This window comes from Schistocerca gregaria, chromosome 1 (assembly GCF_023897955.1).
Source record: "Schistocerca gregaria isolate iqSchGreg1 chromosome 1, iqSchGreg1.2, whole genome shotgun sequence".
Lineage (NCBI taxonomy): Eukaryota > Metazoa > Arthropoda > Insecta > Orthoptera > Acrididae > Schistocerca > Schistocerca gregaria.
Window position 1 is genome coordinate 897,250,294 of NC_064920.1, and position 18,721 is coordinate 897,269,014.

Genomic DNA, 18,721 nt, shown 5'->3' on the forward strand with positions numbered 1-18,721 from the left:
GGCCAAGGAGTATCATACACTGGGTGCAGACCACGTATACCACTTCATGACAATCATGTTTTCCGATGGCAATGGTATTTTTCAGTAAGATAATGCCTCTTGTCACAAGGCCAGGAGTGTGATGGCGGGGTTCGAGGAAAACAGCGGAGAGTTCAAACTGATGTGCTGGCCCCACAACTCGATACATATGGGATGTGATTGAACCTGGTGTGAGTGCTCATCGCCCACCTCCTAGGAATTTACGGGAATTAGGTGACTTTCGCGTGCAGACGTGGTGCCAACTCCCACCAGCGACCTACCAAGGCCTCACTGCTTCCATGCCACGACGCCGTCGCCGCTGTTATCCGTGCCAAAGGCGGATATACCGATTGTTAGGTAGATGGTCATAATGTTCTTTCCGATCAGTGTCTGTCGGGCAGAGCGTCTCCTTTATGACGTGTCACTAAGCTTGCAGTACATGCGAGGTGCTTATTTGTTTCCATCGCCCTGAGTGGAACGCTTAAGTTCTAATTAATGTTTACCAATCTGAAGTCTTCTATAGTTGTCACCTGCGCAGAAAACAGCACGTTGGCCGTGACTCCGTTATCCTGTGGCCGTAAGAAACTCTTATCGAGGAACTGATGTAATGTGAATAATCAAATTTCCAATTAATTTGTTTATATTGGGTGCGACTCGCTTAAATTTCCAATTAGTTTTTTGCATGGTATTCCACTCGCTTTTTATTAGCAGAACACGAGAAACTGCACATTTACATTCCACTTTAGTGTCACAAATAATTTCCATTCTTCAGCATAATAATGAACTGCCCATTTCCGTATTTACTATCACTCTGTTCTCAACTACATGTCCAAATAGCCACACATTGCTAATAAAGTCTTAACCTGATGCCGACCGGGGCAGGCAACATCTGTGTTCTCCGAGGCTATCCAACCAGCTATCATCTTACAGCCGAACCACTTCGCCCGCCATCCAAGTTAGGCGCTATCCGAAGATCTCAGAAGTGCTTTGTCTGCCTTTTCATTTACTACCTGTTTATCATTGTGCTGGTTATTAATACTCGTGAAGTAATGGAATGATAGCACGCAATTTAGAGAAGCTTTAATCTTAAATGCAAGTAAATACGCTGTCCAGTTTGTCTAATATTAATACAGAAGATTATCATTTTTGCGCGCAACTTCCGAATGCAGCAGCCAGTCGCGGAGAAGGACCACAATTTAGCGGTCTTCCTCACGATATTCTTACCAATCTGTCATCGGTACCTCACACAACATTACGTCCTCTTCCCACTTCTACCTTCTCAACTGCTCTAAGAAGAGCTCCTTGTACCTGAATATAATGGCTGCAAAGCCAGAAATATTACAGGCTGTTTTCAAATGTGCCGTTACACATGATTTCTTACGAACCCGAAAGGTAAAAATCGCATGGCGTCATACCGCGTGGATGTGTATGCCACGCGAAACGACCTGTGTCATCCGGTCCCTTCCGGCTATTCCTGTGATCGGGTACAATGACGTTTAACCAATCGCGTACTGAGTTATACCAGTGAGGTGCTGCACTATGTTGCTGCCAAATAAACTTCTGTGTTTCAGCTCCTTCGAACTGGGGATAGAGCCATAGTTTAGCGCATCAAAATAAGGAACATCAGTTGCTGTTGCGTCACTGAAAAAGAAAAGCCCATAATCTTTTCGCCGAGATATGGCACAAAAGGACATTCAGTTTAGGGGAATCTCGTTGTACCTTTGCTATCTCGTGTGGATTTATTGATTCGCACAGTATGTGTGTTCACATTTTCACGCAGTTGAAACGTCGCTTCATCACGGAAGACGACGTGATCCAGAAAATCTCCATCGTAATGCAGGAATATTTTGTTTGCAAAGTTGGCACGTAAGCCGTAATTGTAGGCATTAGAGCTTGTAACAGGTATACAAACAAAACTTTTTGAGTTGCTCTTTCATTTGATGTTTTACGTGTAATCGTAAGTTGAATGTAATAAAGGTTGCGGACTGTGCAGAAATCTTTCTTTATTTTCAATGTTTACGTTACTTACACTGCAAATAAACCGAAGTCTTGCTCAATATACCGTATTTAATAATATTTTCACAAAGACATGGAAAGGGAAGACAAAGGAAAATTTGGATTGTAAATATATTTCCAAGAAGGGACTGTAAAGCGTACGTAAAATTACATTTATTATTCTATAATGTGCTAAAGTGATATTTGTCGTAAAATTAGGAAAAGCAGTAACTGTCTCGATATCTACACACGTATAAAATGCCACATCTTTATATTTACGGGGCTGTTTTAATGTTTCTATAGAAAAACGCTTGTGTTACAACCACAAAAGGTTCTCTATCAATACATAGTTTGGCAACAGACTATAGTAACGCGTCATTTCGCCAAAGTTGGAGAGGATAGTCGTGATGTACAATGGAGTGACTTCTTTTTCTCTCTCGATGGCCTGATTTTATCTGCACCAGGAATCTATTGTTCTCTTGCAGCTGCCGATGGCTACTCGTACGTCAAAATGAAACTAACGGAGTATGAAGTGCAATACACTTTAATTACAATCCTTTCTTGTAAATTTATTCGCTATCCTATCCCTAATTTTCCTTTACCTTTCCTTTTCAGGCCTTTAATGAAAATTTTAGTAATCAGAATATATTGAACATTATTTCGGTGTATTTGCAATGTAAGTAATGCAAAAATTAAAAAGGTAAGTTTCCGCTTTAGGTTACGACCCCTAGGACCTCTTATTACCGTTCTGTATTCTTTCCACTGCGTAAACCACTGTCTGGCATCTACACTAACATAGATGATTCATGCCTCGCCCGACCCGCATCAAAACTGCCATTTGTCGAAACGCTTGGCCATCTGCAGCTTCCCTGCTGTCACATTCATTTCTCACCGAGACCCACATGTACCACAAATTTGGACGGACGAAATCGGTAATAACAAGAAGGTGCGGTCCTCTTGTTAGGAAATTTCAAGGACTACGTGATGAACCCAGGAATATACTACAGCCACCTATGTACTTCTCCCGTAGGGATAGCGATCAACAGATTAGACTAATTACAGGGCGCAGTGCACCATTCCTGAATAGAATGGGAAGAAGCAGTAATAACTAGTACAGCGGGCAGTACCATCTGCCACGCATATCTCAGTGGCTGGCAAAGTATCAGTGTAGAAATAGATGCAGATGGATTCGTATCTGGGCTTCTCATCCAAGTTTTAACTGTTATTTATGCCTCTGCTATAGGGCTAACAGCGATACACTTAGCGCTCGCTACACACGGAGGTAACAAAAGTCGTGGAATACCGATTGCACATATGAAGATTGCGATAATAACACATACACAAGGTACAAAAGGGCAGCGCATTGGCTGAGCAATTCAGGTGATTCAAGTGAAAAGATTTCCGACGTGATTGAGGCAGCCCAACGGGAGTTAACAGACTTTAAACGCGGGATGTTAGTTGGACCTAGACGCATGGAATGTTCCAGTTCGGAAATCGTTAGGGAATTAAATATTCCGAAATCAACAATGTCAAGAGTATGCCGAGGATACCAAATTTCAGGCATTACCTCTCACCACGGACAGCGCAGCGGCCGACGCCTTGACGTAACGACGACAGCAGCAGCATTTGCGTAGAATTGTTAGTGCCAACATACAAGCAACGCTACAGGAAACAACCACAGAGATCAATATGGGATGTACGACCAACGTGCCCGTTAGGCCAATGCAGCAAAATTGGTGCTAATGGGCTATGGCAGCAGAAGACCGACGCTACCGCCGTTGCCAACAGCACGTGAAATCGGTTGTGCCCTAGATCACTGTAAAATCGTGGCCTGATCAGATGAGTCCCGATTTGAGTTAATAAGACCTCATAGTAGGATTCGATGGGACTCACACCCATCGAATCCATGAACACAAGTTTACAAAAAGCCACTGTGCAAGCTGGTGGTGGCTCCGTAATCGTGTGGGCTGTGTTTACATGGAATTGACTGGGTCCTGTGGTGCGTCTTACGCAATCGTTGATCATTTTCAGCCATTCACGAACTTCATGTTCCCAAACAGCCATAGAAATTATATCGAGGACAGCGCGCCCTGGCACCGCGTCACACTTCTTCGCGTTTGGTTTGAAGAACATTCTGGAAAATTCAAGCGAATGATTAGCCCACCAAGATCACCCGACATGAATCCCATAGAACATTTATGAAACATAATCTAGGGGTCAATACCTGCACAAAATCGTTCAGTGGCAACACCTTCGTAATTATGGACAGCTATAAGAGACAGCATCGCTTAATATTTCTAGAGGGGACTTCCAACGACTCGTTGACTCCATGCCACGTCGAATTGTTGCACTACGCCGGGCAAAAGGACGTCCGACATGACATTAAGAGGTCTCATGACTCTTGAGGTGTCCCACGACATTTGTCACCTCAGTGTGGAGTAGAAATACCTATGGACTGAGCATAGTTACAGTTGTCAAATCAAAATTTTCATGTGAGCTATATATATTATGCTGCTTGTTTACACCTTGCGCTAATACAGGACTTTTAATATAGCACTTTTTTACCTCTTTTACACATTTATTTATTAATATCAGCAGAGGTGAATATTTTTTGCAGCTGTGGATGAAAATCGAAAGTTGACACAGGAGGAACACTTACTTTTCACAGGTAACTACGACAAAGTTATATTTATAGTTCTACGCCTTAGGCGAGCTTTATGCACTACTAGTCATTAAATTTCCTATACCACGAAGATGACATGCTACAGACGCGAAATTTAACCGACAGGAAGAAGATGCTGTGATATGCAAATGATTAGCTTTTCAGAGCATTCACACAAGGTTGGCGCCGGTGGCGACACCTACAACGTGCTGACGTGAGGAAACTTTCCAACCGATTTCTCATACCCAAACAGCAGTTGACCAGCGTTGCCTGGTGAAACGTTTTTGTGATGACTCGTGTAAGAAGGAGAAATGTGTACCACCCACGTTTCCGACTTTGATAAAGGTCGGATTGTAGCCTATCGCGATTGCGGTTTATCGTATCGCGACATTGCTGCTCGCGTTCGTCGAGATCCAATGACTGTTAGCAGAATAGGGGATCGGTGGGTTCAGGAAGGTAATACGGAACGCCGTGCTGGATCCCAACGGCCTCGTATCACTATCAGTCGAGATGACAGGCATCTTCTCCGCGTGGCTGTAACGGATCGTGCACTCACGTCTCGATCCCTGAGTCAACAGATGGGAACGTTTGCAAGACAACAACCATGTGCTCGAACAGTTCGACGATGTTTGCAGCAGCATGGACTATCAGATCGGAGACCATGGTTGCGGTTGCCCTTGACGCTGCATCACAGGCAGGAGCGCCTGCGATGGTGTACTCAACATCGAACCTGGGTGCACGAATGGCAAAACGTCATTTTTTCGGATGAATCCAGGTTCCGTTTACAGCATCAAGATGGTAGCATCCGTGTTTGGTGACATTGCGGTCAACAAACATTGGAAGCGTGTATTCGTCATCATCGCTATACTGGCGTATCAACCGGCGTGATGGTATGGGCTGCCATTGGTTACACGTCTCGGTCACCTCTTGTTCGCATTGACGGCACTTTGAAGAGTGGACGTTACATTTCGGATTTGTTACGACCCCTGGCTCTACCCTTCATTAGATCCCTGCGAAACCCTACATTTCAGCACGATAATGCACGAACGCATGTTGCAGGTCCTGTACGGGCCTTTCTGGATGCAGAAAATGTTCGACTGATGCCCTGGCCAGCACATTCTCCAGATCTCTCGCCAATTGAAAACGTCTGGTCAATGGTGGCCGAGCAACTGGCTCGTCACAATACGCCAGTCACTACTCTTGATGAACTGCGGTATCGTGTTGAAGCTGCATTGGCAGCTGTACCTGTAGACGCCATCCAAGCTCTGTTTGACTCAATGCCCCGGTGTATCAAGGCCGTTATTACTGCCAGAGGTGGTTGTTCAGGGTACTGATTTCTCAGGATCTATGCACCCAAATTGCGTGAAAATGTAATCACATATCAGTTTTAGTGTCATATATTTGTCGAATGAATACCCGTTTATCATCTGCATTTCTTCTTGGTGTAGAAATTGTAATGGCCAGTAGTGTATTTTCATTAATATTGGGACTCAGTTTAATAAAGAATTCATATCGTAGAGCTAATTTATGTGAATGGATGGCCGTATATTTACAAGTGCTAGAGTGTGGGAGTGGACTGTCAATCAGTCCATATTGAGTAATTTTCATCTGCCGATAAGATTTATAAACGGCAGTCGGTGCCATTACCTCCGAATTCTACAGATTTCCTTATCATTGTGCTCATTTTAAATACTGTGATACTACTATCTATGACGTGGAAAGTTAGTGTATGTGATTGATATTTTAGTTTCTTTAAGGTTGAAACGTCCCCTTCGGAAATTTATGAATGACTGCGCTGATAAACTTCTACGTTATTTGATACAGAGACAGCTGAGTAAAACTGAACGTACTCAGACATTTCTCTCTTTACTTATTCTGATCACCAATAAACTGACACACAATATTTTTAGCGCAACGCAGTCTGGCTTTCAATAATCCCTACAAAAGAATGGCCCTGGCTAACAATAACCTATACCTTTCATGAATCACTCACCTCACAAAAATCTTCATTACTCGAAATACTGCAATATAGCGAGCGCCAATACTGCCAGCTAAACAAAAGATTCTAACTACTGAAAGCACTAACTACTGGTAGGTATAGTTATCAAATGAAAGATTTTGATACAGAATAAACAATGTATTTACCCTAATAATCTTCAAAAGTCATCGCTTCATGACATCCATCTTTACAAATTTCTTTTTTCTGGTGGACACACGTCCAGATCGTGCTCACATAGTAATCTCTCAAAACTCTGAAATCTCTCTCTCCACATCCACCACTGCTGGCGGCTCACCTCCAACAGCACAACGCTACGCGTTGATCACATCCAACTGCCCAACGCTTATATAGCGAATATTCCAACAAAGCCAACCAGCCACAGACTGCACAAATCACAGTCAGTGATTTTAATACAGACAGTTTATTGATGATCAGAATAAGTAAAGAGAGAACTGTCTGAGTACGTTCAGTTTTATTCAGCTGCCTCTGTATCAAATAACGTAGAAGTTTACCAGACAATCATTCATAAATTTCCAAAGGGGACGTTTCAAGGTGTAACGTACTCGCTGACTATGCTTACTATACCGGTAAGTCAGTAGGTTTATTAAAAGTGTAACCAATTCATTGTTCATTGGCTACGTTTTCATCTAAGGGATGCTCATACTGCTGTCACATTATCCAATATAACTCCGCTAACTTCATAATAATTAATAACTGCAGACAGTACTGTGGCCAATGGTGAAAATTAATGATGTTCCAAAAACCAGCAGGTTTACATTTAGAAGCAAAAAACTTTTACTGAATCTTCAAGTTCGTGAACTAACAACGACAAAGTCCTTTACAATCACGAAAATGCTAAATGAGGCTCCCCGCGTCACTGTTCAATGGTTAAGTTCTTGTGGCGAGCTATCGAAAAAAATTTACAAGTCCTGCACTTCCACCTAAATGTTAAAGTTATCAAGCTAATGGACGTACGAATTTAACAATTCCAGTGCTTCTGCTAAAATGTTAAAGTTCTCCAGCTAACTGACAGGTCTGGCGGTTCTGCTCAAATGTTAGGGTTCAACACTGTCGAAACTTTTGTACGCTTCCCACGATTACTGCACGAAATTTCCCTTCTCCTCGAAACTGTTGCCGACAAAATTTCTAAGTTCTAAGAACTACTAAATAAAATTTTTGCAAGTCAATGCAACAACCCTGCGAAACATTTCAATCGCTTAAAACTGACATCTTACTTCTGGTTCGACTCTCAAATCCGACGGCCTTGTGCGAATAAGACGGCTGCCCTTAAATAGCCTCTATCTGCTGTTATTAATACTCTCATTTATACATTACGCTTGGTTTAATGAAACATGCTATTTGCCAGTACGGACCATAATTTCACCGGCTTTCCTGAGATGCCTATTGTCCTTAATTTGTTATTATCAAATATAACGAAATTTTCACGAATATCTACATCTACATGATTACTCTGCAATTCACATTTAAGTGCTGGGCAGAGGGTTCATCGAACCACAATCATACTATCTCTCTACCATTCTACTCCCGAACAGCGCGCGGGAAAAACGAACACCTAAACCTTTCTGTTCGAGCTCTGATTTCTCTTATTTTATTTTGATGATCATTCCTACCTATGTAGGTTGGGCTGAAAACAAAATATTTTCGCATTCGGAAGAGAAAGTTGGTGACTGAAATTTCGTAAAAAGGTCTCGCCGCGACGAAAAACGTCTATGCTGTAATGACTTCCATCCCAACTCGTGTATCATATCTGCCACACTCTCTCCCCTATAACGTGATAATACAAAACGAGCTGCCCTTTTTTGCACCCTTTCGATGTCCTCGGTCAATCCCACCTGGTAAGGATCCCACACCGCGCAGCAATATTCTAACAGAGGACGAACGAGTGTAGTGTAAGCTGTCCCTTTAGTGGACTTGTTGCATTTTCTAAGTGTCCTGCCAATAAAACGCAACCTTTGGTTCGCCTTCCCCACAATATTATCTATATGGTCTTTCCATCTGAAGTTGTTCGTAATTTGAACACCCAGGCACTTAGTTGAATTGACAGCCTTGAGAATTGTACTATTTATCGAGTAATCGAATTCCAACGGATTTCTTTTGGAACTCATGTGGATCACCTCACACTTTTCGTTATTTAGCGTCAACTGCCACCTGACACACCACACAGCAATATTTTCTAAATCGCTTTGCAACTGATACTGGTCTTCAGATGACCTTACTAGACGGTAAATTACAGCATCATCTGCAAACAACTTAAGAGAACTGCTCAGATTGTCACCCAAGTCATTTATATAGATCAGGAACAACAGAGGTCCCAGGGCGCTTCCCTGGGGAACACCTGATATCACTTCACTTTTACTCGATGATTTGCCGTCTATTGCTACGAACTGCGACCTTCCTGACAGGAAATCACGAATCCAGTCGCACAACTGAGACGATACCCCATAGGCCCGCAGCTTGATTAGAAGTCGCTTGTGAGGAACTGTGTCAAAAGCTTTCTGGAAATCTAGAAATACGGAATCAGCTTGAGATCCCTGTCGACAGCGGCCATTACTTCGTGCGAATAAAGAGCTAGCTGCGTCGCACAAGAACGATGTTTTCTGAAACCATGCCGATTACGTATCAATAGATCGTTCCCTTAGAGGTGATTCATAATGTATGAATACAGTACATGCTCCAAAACCCTACTGCAAACCGACGTCAATGATATAGGCCTGTGGTTCGATGGATTACTCCTACTACCCTTCTTAAACACTGGCGCGACCTGCGCAATTTTCCAATCCGTAGGTACAGATCTATCGGTGAGCGAGCGGTTGTATATGATTGCTAAGTAATGAGCTATTGCATCAGCGTAATCTGAAAGGAACCTAATCGGTATACAATCTGGACCTGAAGACTTGCCCGTATCAAGCGATTTGAGTTGCTTCGCAACCCCTAAGGTATCTACTTCTAAGAAACTCATGCTAGCAGCTGTTCGTGTTTCTAATTCTGGAATATTCCATTCGTCTTCCCTGGTGAAGGAATTTCGGAAAACTGCGTTCAATAACTCCGCACAGTCGTCGGTAACAGTACCATCGACACTGCGCCGCGAGGGTGTTGACTGCGTCTTGCCGCTTGTGTACTTTACATACGACCAGAATTTCTTCGGATTTTCTACCAGATTTCGAGACAATGTTTCGTTGTGGAACTTACTAAAGGCATCTCGCATTGAAGTCCGTGCCAAATTTCTCACGTCTGTAAATTTTAGCCAAACGGGATTTTGCGTTCTTGTGAACTTCGCATGCTTTTTCCGTTGCCTCTGCAACAGCGTTCGGGCATGTTTTTTGTACCATGGGGGATCAGTTCCATCTCTTACCAATTTATGACGTATGAATCTCTCAGTTGCTGTTGCTACTATATCTTTGAATTTGAGCCACCTCTCGCCTACATTTGCATAGTCAGTTCCGAAGGAATGGAGATTGTCTCTTAGGAAGGCTTCTAGTGACACTTTATCCGCTTTTTCAAATAAAATTATTTTGCGTTTGTTTCTGGTGGATTTGGAAGAAACGGTATTGAACCTAGCTACAGCGACCTTGTGATCACTAATCCCTGTATCAGTCATGATGCTCTCTATTAGCTCTGGATTGTTTGTGGCTAAGAGGTCTAGTGTGTTGTCGCAACCATTTACAATTCGCGTGGGTTCTTGGACTAACTACCCGAAATAATTTTCGGAGAAAGCATTTAGTACAATCTCGGAAGATGTTTTCTGCCTACCACCGGTTCTGAACAAGTATTTTTGCCAACATATCGATGGAAGGTTAAAGTCCCCACCAACTATAACCGTATGAGTGGGGTATTTATGTGTTACGAGACTCAAATTTTCTCTGAACTGTTCAGCAACTATATCATCGGAGTCTGGGGGTCGGTAGAAGGAGCCAATTATTAACTTAATTCGGCTGTTAAGTATAACCTCCACCCACACCAATTCGCACGGACTATCTACTTCGACTTCACTAGAAGATAAACCACTACTGAGAGACACAAACAATCCACCACCAATTCTGCCTAATCTATCTTTCCTGAACACCGTCTGAGACTTCGTAAAAATTTCTGCAGATCTTATTTCAGGTTTTATCCAGCTTTCTGTACCTATAACGATTTCAGCTTCTGTGCTTTCTATTAGCGCTTGAAGCTCAGGGACTTTCCCAGCACAACTATAACAATTTACAACTACAATTCCGACTGTTCCTTGATCCAAGCACGTCTTGTATTTGCCATGCACCGTTTGAGATTGCAGCCCACCCCGTACTTTCCCGAGGCCTTCTAACGTAAAAAACCGCCCAGTCCACGCCACACAGCCTCCGCTACCCGTGTAGCCGCCAGCTGAGTGTAGTGAACTCCTGACCTATTCAGCGGAACCCGAAACCCAACCACCCTATGGCGCAAGTCAAGGAATCTGCAGTCAACACGGTCGCAAAACCGTCTGAGCCTCTGATTCGGACCCTCCACCCGGCTCTGCACCAAAGGTCCGCAGTCGGCTCTGCCTTCATCTCGTAAGCAAGACCGGCAGTCTTCACCAAATCAGATAGCCGCTGGAATCCAGAGAGAATTTCCTCAGATCCAAAGCGACACACGTCATTAGTGCCGACATGTGCCACCACCTGCAGCTGGCCGCACCCTCTGCTCTTCATGGCATCCGGAAGGACCCTTTCCACATCAGGAATGACTCCACCCGGAATGCACACTGGATTTCTTCCCCTCCTTAGCCGCCATATCCCTAAGGGTCCCCATTGCGCGCCTAACATTGGAGCACCCAACTACCAATAAGCCCACCCTCTGCGATTGCCCGTACACTCGAAGGCTGAGAATCATCCTCTGAAACAGGGCAGGCAGCAGCATCTGGCTCAGCCAGAGACAGTACCTGAAACCTGTTTGTCAGACGCACCGGGGAGGCTTTCTGATCAGCCTCCGGGGACGTCTTTCGCTGCCTGCCACGCCTTGGAACGACCTCCCAATCAACCACAGCCGAGGGCTCAGCCCCACTGCGGGACATAATCGAGAGGTCACTTTGTGCACAAAATCCTGCGCCGGCAACACTTCTGTAATTATGGACAGCTATATAGACGACTTGCCTCAATTTTTCTGCAGGGGACTGCCAATGACATGTTGAGTCTATGCCACGATGAGTTGATGCACTACGCCAGGAAAAGGTAGGACTGACGTAATGTGGGAGGTATCCCCTGACTTTTGTCATCTCAGGGTAATTTTGTATCCAACGCATTTTATATCACTGAGAAAGCGATCAAAGTTGTCATGGCATAGTTCAAATCGTTCTTGAAGCAAATTCAACTTCAAGTAAGAGCCTTGGTCATGATCTACTCGCCTGTTGTTGTAACTACAGCCGGCCGCGGTGGTCTCGCGGTTCTAGGCGCTGAGTCCGGAACCGCGCGACTGCTACGGCCGCAGGTTCGAATCCTGCCTCGGGCATGGATGTGTGTGATGTCCTTAGGTTAGTTAGGTTTAAAGTAGTTCTAAGTTCCAGGGGACTGATGACCACAGATGTTAAGTCCCATAGTGCTCAGAGCCATTTGAACCAACCATTTGTAACTACATATTATTATAACCGATAATGGCATTAGGAATAGTACACTGTGCAACACAATTAAAAAGTTTTTTTCCTTGAAACTTCGTAATTGTCTCCCACCGCGATTCATAAAATTGAAATTTGGCTCAAAGGTGCCTCCAACCTTTCCCTGCAATTGTGCAGAAGCATGGGAACCTACAGCGTCACCCTCGCGTTTGGCGACGCTTCAAACAGCTGGGTGTAGACACACACGGGAAAAGGCCAGAGCTCAGAAGTTCATGTGAGGTGTAATGTGGGTTAATGACGTCGTATTGGCACCAGATTTCACCAAAATTCTGCCCCTGGACGCCATGGAAGTGTTACATAATGAGACGGTCCTTACAGCCCTTATTACCTTCACATTCGATGGAGATCAGAAGCGTGACGCCTAGCGTTGAAGTCACGAGGGATTTTTATGAGTGGCCGAGGAATGAATCTAAACTGATTTGTGTAAGAGCGCGCCAGCAAGTGGTGGTTACGGCTCCAGATGCGTGACAAACACGCAGGGCCACGAGCACCCTTGCCTGACATGAAACTGCAGTTATACGTCAAGCTCAGCCAGTGAAAAGCTGTCAAACGAACAATGAAATCAATCGATAGTACGCCTCGCAGACGTCAAAGGGTGGAGTATCAGTGTCTCCGCGAGTACGATACGGCACAATGGTTGGTCCCTGAGAAACGTATTTGTCGTGCCGTTACATTTCGGCTCATACGGGGCATTCTGATATAACACAGGTCTGTGCGTGTGCATCCAGTGAGAAGAAGAGCGACGCATCACAGCCGTGAGTGGCTGCTGATGCAACATCTCCAAATCAATGTATGACCGACAAATTGTCTGCGTAGCGGCAAGGAACACACAGCTTCGTTGACGGAGTTGGCTTGAAGCCAAGGCACTACATTCGGTGTGGACCTGTTCGAGACCTGCCCGGATTGGTGTATTGCATCCTCCACCGTAGCCTTCCACTGCCCCCGAACCAGCAATTTGTCATACTGTAACGAGTTCGTGAACCCCATCGCTGGTGTACTGGGCGGGAAAATGTGGTATTTAAGACAATATCCATTTTCTCCTATCCTATGTTGATGTTTGAATGATTATTAGTTGTTCAAAATGTTCAAATGTGTGTGAATTTCTAAGGCACCAAACTGCTTCGGTCATCGGTCCCTAGACTTACAAACTACTTAAACTAACTTATGCTAAGAACAACACACACACCCATATCCGAGGGAGGACTCGAACCTCCGGCGGGAGGCCCGCGCATTCAGTGACATGGCGCCTCTAACCGCGCGGTCACTCCGCGCGGCCGCGTATTAGTTGCCATCGTGGAGACAACACCACACTGTTGAAGGCGAAGCGTGCAAACGTCAAGCGTGATTATGACGGTACTGGGCACTACCTACCGTAGTTGAATAGTCTGGCTCGAGCCCTCGCGTGCTACGGCACGGAAAAATATATATTTGTTACACTCAACACTCAGCTTAATTGAACGGCCCCGAGTTGTGGCTGGTCTCAATGTTTGGCTGTCATAAACTCAGTTTTTAAGCTGAAATAAAGTATAAAAAATGCAGGCAAATATTGCGGTAAAATTTAAAAATATTGAGTCACTCACGTTGATTTATAATTCGAACAAGTAGTTTATTGCTATTTTTCCACGAAAATCTTCAATATATTCACTAAACACTCAAAATGCAGTCTGTGGGACTTTTACGTAAGGGCGGCCGTTAATAAGTGATGCTTCAACAGTTCACTATAAAATTCATATGTCGCGATTATGGCCCTCGACAGTCTGCTCACAGTCCACAGAATACAGAGTTGTATGCTGTTCTATTCCACTGTATTGCTCTCAACTTGATCGTTTTCGAACGTCGCTACATACATACTTGTCCCCAAACGTGGCTACCAATCTACTGCTACCCCCAGATGGGCGGCACGTCCGGCTCTAAGCGTTGCTCAAAACCAACTGTCTTCAAAGATGGCCGCCCTTTGCACCCTCGAAACGACTGCCTAGCTCAAAAAATGTTTGACAAAAAAATTACTAATATTCTAAAACTAAACACAAAAACACATATGATAAATTGAAAAAAAAAGGAAATTTTCCACGCGATAACAATCTAATGTCCAGTTTTTTGTATCTGCCACCGTTTTTCACAAACAATGCTCTTGAAGCGTGATATTGTTTTTCCCAGATTTTTGATACAAAACATAAATGAACAAATAAAAATACATACTTAATTACTCATTTACCTATTTAAACTTTAGAAAGCTGCCGCCAGTTTCATCTCTTTAAATTTATTGATTACCATAAACACATTTTCTCTCAGCCGAATCCCATATTCCGACCACTCATTCAAAACTGGTACCTATTCAGCTAAATCGGCTACGACTGCTCGATGCGGCTCTACTAGCCGCATCCGTAGACACTTTGTTCATATTAATCGGCCAAAATTTTGCGAAGATATTGGCTTTTGAACTTTCATAAATTTACTATTTTTAAGACGACTTTTCTAAACATTCATGGTGGTGACTGATTGTTCTATATCGTGTCTCCCTACCACTTTCGCGCAACGACGCTCTGAGCGTGTTTTTTAGGGAATTGACTATTTTGAACCTGGGACCTGTTGCTGGTAAGGAGACGCCAGACCACACATGACATATAGAATTCAGAAGAGTTCAGTGAGACTAGCGATGATATAACAAAATACTAAATGATCTCAGCGTCAGCTCCACTGCACTCCCTGTAAAAGAATCTTAATACTAACTAAATTTAGTGGAAAGGGTTCAAGGCTTTCCTATTTTTAGTTAGCTGGTAAAATAACGTCGAAAAAGCAGTTAAGTTTACCATTGGAAATTTTATTCTACTCACAAAACATCATTTATAGATAGCACTATTGATAAAAGGAAATGTTTTAATACAAAAATGTGAACGAATATTCCCTGAGTCGGTTTCCAAGTTCTACAATGGATCGAAGAATGACCTATGCCATATCACATCTATAATCTAGGTTTAATTTAAGTATCACAAAAGACAAAACTATCAAAATGGTCTACAGTGACCCTCAATTATCTTTAATTACTTATCTAACTTGTCGTAAATTACAGTGGCTGATGTGGCTTCTCAATAACTATGTAAAAGAAAATTTATCGCGTTTCAGATTTTTACTTCAAGTGGCAAATGTGAACACCATGAGTTTTAATTAACGATCGACACTAGTATTACGCAAAAAGGGGGTGTAACAGATGAGACTTCTGCAGTTCTGAGTGAAGCCTTATGCGCTCAAAAATGCGGCATCGCGTGCGTTCATTACCTAGTCGGTGTTTAAGCAGCGTCAGGGCGGCAGCGGCCGGCGCAGCAGCCATCCAGCTCGCCGTCTCGGAACCAACTCTCCTCTTAACTTCTCCTTACTACGATTTACCGAAGTTAGTTTAAAAAAACTATCTGGCTATGTTTTCATCTGACCAATCAGGGTCACAATGTTAACCTTAAGCTCCGCCTACAAAAATTCTGTCTATCCAATCAGAAACGTTATACTTTTCGTGGTGGGGCATTTTAAAGTTTGCAACGTAACAGAGACGCTAAAAAGTCTCACGCTAAAACCTGCAGCTGGTGTGGTCCTTTTAGCGTTATCGTGAGATCTATACTGTTCTTCTGGAGGGCTCTATCTTTTAACATGGGCTGGAGGATTGTCCTAATGTAACAGACACGCGAAAAAGTCTCACGCTAAAACTTGCGGGTGGTAGTGGCCCTTTTTGTGTTATCGTAAGATCTATACTGCTTTTCTGGAGGGCTCTAGCTTTTAACATGGGCTGGGGGTGGTCCTTCACGTACCTGAGACGCGAAAAAGTCTCACGCTAAAACGTGCTGGTGGTGAGCCCTAGTGGGTGACGTGGGTGTCCGTCCCTTATGGTAGGACCTTCTAGCTTAACACGGTTCTGCTCTCGGCTTCTGTCCTCTTTTCTCCCCTCGGAACTGCGTCTGCCTCACGGTGGGAAGGTACGACATGCATTTAGGTATTCTTGTGTTAGTCTGTGGCATTCCATTTGCTCACTCGTTACTTGTATTACTTTGGTTAATTTAATGTCACGATTTATTCGGAGCTATGTGACATACTACTGGATTTACTTATCATGTCAGGGTTTTCATGTAAGGTGTTGGATTTGCCTGACACCTTACACAGTAACTTTTAAACTATTATTTATTTTTGTGGCGCGACTAGATAATTTAGTTTTACATATTTTTCTGTCCATGAGTGCCAACTCGCACCTCTGCGTCACTCTTAGTTCTGTTTTTATCAATTTTTGTCTGGCATGAAAAATTTCTCCAAGCGCGCAAACACGGCCGTATACACCCCTGCCTAGCTCCACTCGGGTGTTTCCAAGGCCGCGTAAATGCTAGCCGCTCGCCAGGGCTCCGTAGTATCCGCCAGATGTCTCAGTTCTTGCCTTCTTCTATTCACTGTTCAAACATTTCGGCATCCACTTATAACGCTCCTTGAAAATGTTCAGTACCTTGGCTGTCTTTGTAGCCGATATTCGCTGGTCTTCAAGGATCAGCTTTTGAACAGTATCGCTTATTGCTGCGTGTGATGCGGGTTGCCCAGTGCGGAGTTCATCTTGAATGATGAAATGTTCAGTCTTACAGAGGACTCAACCATGTACCCAAGTGCCCCTGCATCCAGGCACCCAGTGTTGCAGGAACGACACTTACCGGTTAGTGTTTTTAATATCCAATTGTGAATGTACTTCGGTGATTTTCCTGGAGTAACAAGAACTTCATGACGCCTGTACTTCGACAGACATTAAACTTTCCTGTCTCTCTACCATCCCACGTTTCACCTGAAATTAGAAGCCAGCTTACGGTGTGTGGTGGAGGGTACTTCATGTACTACCGTTTCTTCCCTCCTTTCTTTTTCCATTCGCAAATGGTGCAGGAAAGAATGATTGTTGATAATCATCTTCTTTAGGTCTAATTTCTCGGATTATCTCGTTGTAGTCATTTCGCGAGGCATAGGTGAGAAAAATTATTATGTTACCCGACTCATCCCTATATGTTGTACGTAGAAATTTCAATAGCAAAACACTCCGTGATGCCTAACACCTCTCTTGCAGCACTTGCCACACGATAAAGAGTGCGACTGGTATCAGTTCCTCCACCAAGGAAAAATCCCTGACAGAACCAGGAGTCGGGCTCTGATTCCCCGCCTGGCAGTCAGCCGCGCTGACCACTCATCTACGGAGTAGGATGGAAGTGCCTAATAATGCTTGCGAAACGTTGTGGTCAAAAGATGGCCCCTGTCAGCACATGAGTACACTTATCAGAATGCAGCATTGTCATCTTCTGTAACGTCCACAGATGTAGCGGTTGCTATGATACAAACAAAAAGCGATAAAACTGATAATTCGTCAAGTGTTTCCAGCAGCTCTATATTGTTTGATAGTACTTGACAGAAAAAGATGAAACTCTCCTGTAACAAAAGTTGCGATTTCCTTCAACAATTAGATTCCGGTTTCTTCTGTCCATCTTAATGTGCATGATCTATGTCCTCTCCTTAAGTCATAATTCCTGAGGAAAATTTAACTGTCAACCACAACAGAAACCGTTTCGTTCCAAAAAGTGGAGTGTTATTACATCATACACATTTTAAAAAGTTAACATTACTCTGTTTGTGTAGAGTTAAGCCAAAAGAAACGTACGATGTTGTACACTGTCATCAAACTTAGTCGCATGCTGACGGAAGTGTTGTAAACACTGTCTCCTTGGAGCAAATACATAATATGTAAAGCCTCTTAGGTGGTACCACGAGATACGAGACAAAGTTATTTTGTGAAACTCAGGGATCCCTCTGTATTCTAACCATAGGGCGTAACTTGTGAGGGCGCTTCCAGTAACCCTTAACATAGAGAAATAAACGTTTGTAACTGGTTCGTGAAGTCGAAACTTAATGCTATATCCACAGCACAAATTTTGTTCACAGTATTTTGGGATTAACAAGCGACGTAAAGATATTTCATGTTTACGTCACAGTTTCGATGCACCATTTATTTCCTCAGACCTCTTTAAAAGATGTAACTGGTTGTATTGTGTCTACAGTCCTACAGGAGACAATTACCATGTATTTCCACAAGAAGAATTATGAGAATTCTTGGAGATCGTTGCACTGACTTTTAAAGAGTGTCTTTCTTGTTAACATAACGCAATCATTGAACCTTTCGATATCAACGTTAGGGATCATGTGCTGAGCCAGTCCTTGGGCGTAACATATTTGCCGCGCGGGATTACCCGAGTGGTCTCAGGCGCTGCAGTCATGGACTGTCCGGCTGGTCCCAGCGGAGAATCGAGTCCTCCCTCGGGCATGGGTGTGTGTGTTTCTCCTTAGTATAATTTAGGTTAGGTAGTGTGTAAGCTTAGGGACTCATGACCTTAGCAGTTGA